Raw genomic sequence first — 6,000 nt, forward strand, 5'->3', positions numbered from 1 at the left:
AAGCATGTGTTTGTCATTGTTATTCCTCAAACACCACTGAATAGAATAGAATAGAATAGAATAGAATAGAATAGAATGCCTTTATTGTCATTATACATACGTACAACAAAATTGTAAGAGACAGCTCTCTAGTGGTGCGTAGTGCAAACAGTTTAAAGAAGAAGAAAGAAAAGAGTAAGTATACATACAGAATAAAAACAGGCATGTCACCAACCAAGAAACAGTAGAGATAAGTATATATTGCACTTTGACCCTGGCTGAACACAACACAACTAATAACAAATATTTAAATCATTTTACATCCACATTATTCGTATGTTTATAACTGATTATTACATGTTGTCATTGTTAATCGTATTTATTTTTCTCTTATTGATCTGGACCCATCAGGTTCAGTGTGTGACCTGTCGCAGGGCCCTGAGCCTCAGCTTTTGAACCATTACTGTGAATCTTTTCGACCAAATCTCAGATGGAAAAGTCAAAGCCTCTGTTTTTGTCTCTGTCTGTCTCTCTTTGATGTGGGGCCGTCCTCGGGGGTCAGAGGTCAGCGCGCTGTCATTTCAGCGCTTTCCTGTTTCCTGTTTGGACGTCCTGGCCTGTCGTTTTTACAAACACACACTTCCTGTCCCAGCAGGACCCAGTTCCTGTCCCGCCCGTCCCCGCCCCCACCCCCACACAAACTGTCAATCACACGCAGTGACATCATCAGGCTGTTTTCTGGGTCGGAGCACAGTTTGTTTGACCCCAATAATTCTCACATGAAACACCATTAAAACATCTCAATGTACAGTTCATTAATGACGACCTTAACCCTGTGGTATCCCGTCCAGCAAGGCCCTTACTAAGCACCAAGTGTGTGTTTTTGGCACACTTGTGGAATAATATCAAAAAAAATTTCATACAGTTTGTTTTTAATTCTTTTACACTTTTTTCTATTTCACCAGCTTGAGCCGTAAATAAAAATACCAAATACTCAATAATTGTCACATTTTTTAACCCTTTAAATGCTGTGTTTGTAAAGCAAACAAACCATTTTTTTGGATGCAAAAAAACAAAAAAAATATTTTTTTTCAAGACACTACAGAAAAAGTGGATCACATATTATTTGATTTTTTCATCCTGGCATATGTCAAAGATTAACAGTGACATTGGTTAATTTCCATTATTATTTTTGGCGCTAGGTCAAATGTTCAAAAATACTAACATCTGTCACCAAGTGTGCGTAAAATGCACACCTATAAAACAAACTATTAAATATTATATATTGATTTATTTTTCTGCTCTAATTTGATTTTATTTCTGTAAATCCAGGTCAGCCCTAATCATACAGATCAAATGGAAGAAACAGTGCGTTTTAGGCACACTTGGCAGACAGATGCTAGTCTGGTAATTTTCTTTTGTTTACAATGTGCACATTTTAGTTGGTGGAAAGAATTTAAAAGATCATGCAAAAATTAACAACTCTTGAATTCTAACCTTATTTAAATTGTGAAAAATAATATTAAGTTTTTTAAAACAAAGTGCAAAGTGTGCATAAAATGTGCATCCGGATACCAGAGGGTTAAACAGGTGTCTTATCATTAGTAATCAGTAATTTATGTCACATGTTACGATAAAAATGAGTGGAATAATGACGGTATTGCATAGAAAAGATTAATGGAAACTGCAAAAAAAAATTTCTTACATTCTTTTTTTTTTTTTTTTTTTTTTTTTTTTACAAATTTTATTCACCAAGGTCAAACACTGGTCACATACAATCCCGAACACTCCTTGACAACAAAGCTCATTTAACATTGTTAGCTACCGTACCAGTTCATTTCCAAGTAGAAAAGGAAGAAAATGAATTGCACAAGCCAAAGCTAAAGAGGGGAAGAAAAAATTAAATAAAACAAAAAAACAAAACCAAACATACAACCCCCTCCTCCAAAACAACCCCCACAAAAAACAAAACAAAAAAAATCTAACATTCTTAAATTTAGCTTTTTAACTTCTTTTTCCAATGACTTATTGTGTTTCGCTGTGTAATCTCTAGTAGCATCTATCAGTAAGATAACAAATCACAACCAGATGAAACATCCTCATCCCTACAGCGATCATAAAAAAACACCTGAAAATGAAAATCCCTCTATGTGGAGCTGGTGTTAGTTTTGTCCATTCTGAGCTTTTTAGTTAAAGGTGTAATGACCCAAACAAAGTAGGCAACAACAAAGTACCTTAACACTGGACGTCGACTGATATAAAATGCAAAAAATAAGAAGAGAAAGTCCAAGCTTATGCGGAGACGTGGCAATGCAACTCGACTGATGATGCAAAACACTTTTACAAAAGTGCAACAAGTAGTGTTTGACATGTAATAAACAAAGCCTCTATCTTAACTTTCAATGTTTTGCAACATCAAAAATAGTTCCAATCATGTTCTATCCAGAGTCAATTCCCAGTTGAATTTGCGAGGTTCTGTTCTTGTTGGAGTCCTGTGGTCTGGATGCAGGAGCTCAACCTCCCAGAAGTTGTTGTAGGAGATACGTCAGATAAAACTGCTCAGTGAAAACTAGAGTCGTAGTCACGGCCTCCTAAGCTGAGACCACGTCAGGCATTACAGCAGTGATGTTTCTGAAGAAGAAGAATCAAGAACTGGCAAAAAGTCTTACGCCTAAAAGAGGAAAGAGTAACGGTAACGATGTTCCTAAAGGTCCTTCAACAGGGAAACAGTGAAATCCCTTCAAAACTATACTTTTTCATACATACAGGGTGGGGAAGCAAAATGTACAATGAACGTTTAGTTGTTTTTTCTCAGCAGGCACTACGTCAATTGTTTTGAAACCAAACATATACTGATGTCATAATCATACCTAACACTATTATCCATACCTTTTCAGAAACTTTTGCCCATATGAGTAATCAGGAAAGCAAACGTCAAAGAGTGTGTGATTTGCTGAATGCACTCGTCACACCAAAGGAGATTTCAAAAATAGTTGGAGTGTCCATAAAGACTGTTTATAATGGAAAGAAGAGAATGACTATAAGCAAAACTATTACCAGAAAGTCTGGAAGATACTATTAAAGAAGAATGGGAGAAGTTGTCACCCCAATATTTGAGGAACACTTGCGCAAGTTTCAGGAAGCGTGTGAAGGCAGTTATTGAGAAAGAAGGAGGACACATAGAATAAAAACATTTTCTATTATGGACATTTTCTTGTGGCAAATAAATTCTCATGACTTTCAATAAACTAATTGGTCATACACTGTCTTTCAATACCTGCCTCAAAATATTGTACATTTCGCTTCCCCACCCTGTACATATACTCAGTGCCAATGAAAACGCAACACTTGAATGTGTTTTATTGTTCCTGAGCTGCATCAGTATGTTTCAGTTTCACCTGTCTAAGATAATCCCAGACAACTTCTTAACAACCTGAGACGGGTTGAGCTATTGTCACACTTGAATGAACTTGTCTGCATTCATAAGACTTGTTTTTCTCATTGCTCAGCTATGAACTGCTCAGGTTAAGGAACTGTGGTCAGTTCAGGAGTGGTCATGTTCTGTATACTGTGTAAAGACAAACTGAAAAGCACCAAAATCATTTGCAACTAGTAAAGCACTCTGAGAGCGCAGACCTCCGCCAAGGCAGATCAGTGCCCCCCCCCCCCCCCCCCCCCGATCACCACCAAAATTTAATCATTTGTTCCTTGTGCCAGTATCAATATTTCCTGAAATTTTCATCCAAATCTGTCCATAACTTTTTGAAAGATCCAGATCAGTCTTTGCCATTTGATAGAACACCCCATTGTAAATCCCTGAGTCAAATTGCATGAGATTTGCACAATTCCCCCATATTGTGATTTCCACCATAAATATTAGTCCCATATTTATTTGACCTATATTTTAAGATTCCTTGACCATGAAAACATACCATTAGCAACTGGATTCATAATTATGTCCTTATTAGTTCAGTAGTTATTCACGAAAATCACATTTCTCGTAATGGCGGTTTTCTTCTGGATCTAGCTCCTTAAGTATTAAAGCTACATGAAATCCGGTGGCATACTCCCGATGCGGAACTGACTGAGCTACACGATGGCGCTTGTCAGAAATTTCTACCTTTAATATTAAAGGCACAGTAGGCCAAAAAGTATATAAGTTTATATAAATTGAGATAAAATCCGCCTTCTGGATCAGATCCGGATCAGCCTTTGAAATGTGATAGAGGACCCCATTGTCAATTCCTGAGTTAAATTTCATGAGTTTTGGTCAATAATTAAGCGAGATATTGGGAAACGAAAATTTTGGCCCCATTTACCACAATGTTAACGAAAATTTCAAAGTGATCCAGAACCCAGGATTTCTTCCGGATCACCCCCAAAACTTAATCAGTTCTTCCTTATCCCATTTCCAACAAACCCTGAAAATTTCATCCAAATCTGTCCATAACTTTTTGAGTTATGTTGCACACTAATGGACAGACAAACAAACAAACCCTGGCAAAAACATAACCTCCTTGGCGGAGGTAATACCTCAGCGATGCCCAGACTGACATGTGACCACAGGTGCCATGCTCTGGGGCTCCTGGAGGCCGGAATCTCTGCTCGGCAGGTGGCGCGCCGTTTTGGATGCAATGTGTCCACCATAGTCAGGATGCAACAGAGGCATGAAGAAAGTGGCTCAACTGCAGACAGACCTCGCCCTGGATGAGGACATGTGACCACGCCACAGCAGGACCGCTACATTGAGCTGCAGCACCTCCGGGACCGCTTTGTGACTTTTGGTTTTGGGGGTCCTGGAGTTTCTGTCTTTGTCCTTATTTTTTGTCAACAAATTTGGATGTGATTTTTTATTTTTACTGTATAGAAATGGCCTATGATTAATTCCAAAGAGCGTATGGAATAAAAATCCTCATCGATTTAAAAAAATTATAAGAATCTTCAAGTGTTGTGTTTTCATTGGCACTGAGTATACATTTTCATACTTCTAGCCTGTATCCACTGGACCCCCTCCTCTGTTCTATGGGCCCCCCACAAATGCTGGGCTCCATAAATCTGTCATGTTCATGCCCCCCCTTATTGGTGCCCCAGCCAAATATACATATTATTCTGACCCGTGCGTTTTTAATGGCGCTAAGTATAAAACTGAGTCTTGCTGTTTTCAGGGTGTACAGTATTTACAGGTCGGAGTTTGTCGTTCTTCTACGTAGGGAGACAGACTCTCAAAGCAACAACGCACAAGATGGTAGATTGAGGGATTATTCCAATAGAGTCTTTCCGGAAAGCCAGATTAGATCTTGACTGGCGATGAAATGAAACCCAGAATCCTCTTTGTATGAGACAAGACAAAGACGAAAACCATTAAAAACTGGAAAGACCGATCTCCACTACATTACCACCAGTGAAAACATTGAAAATCTGTCTTTTTCTTGTGCTTTTCGGCTGTCATAGAGGCTCACGTGAATTATCAAACTGCAGATTTTAGTCTTTATTTTATTTCAGAACACACCCCCACCCCCACCACCACCCCCAACCTTTTATAATACTGATCACCCCTGCTGGATTTGGTGCCAGTTCATTCTATACAAAGTACGTCCTTCAAGTTCTAAGGCACCGTTAAAACCTCAGTAAAGACCAAGGAGTCAGTCGCCAGAGCGTCACCATGGTAACCACCTGGGGCACTGCTAGCAATTGTGAGCCCCATGAAAGCTAAACATTGTGTAAAATTCAGTATCTTGTTGATTTGTCGGAGTGGGGGGTGGGGTGGGGGTGTTAATTAGTAGTCCATAAGTAACACTGGAGTGAAGCAAAACTGAAACTTTACATACTTTCAACATCCAACTCCCGGCTTCTATGCCTTTGTGGCTCTTACACGAATTTTTCTACTTCTAACCTGTATCCACTGGACCCCCCTCCACTGCTCTATGGGCCCCCTAGAAATGCTGGGCCCCATGAATTTGTCACGTTTACCCCCTTTTTACGACGCTCCAGGTAACCACATATGATGGAGATCAGCTGATT

This window comes from Sphaeramia orbicularis, chromosome 7 (genome assembly GCF_902148855.1).
Source record: "Sphaeramia orbicularis chromosome 7, fSphaOr1.1, whole genome shotgun sequence".
Taxonomy (NCBI): Eukaryota; Metazoa; Chordata; class Actinopteri; order Kurtiformes; family Apogonidae; genus Sphaeramia; species Sphaeramia orbicularis.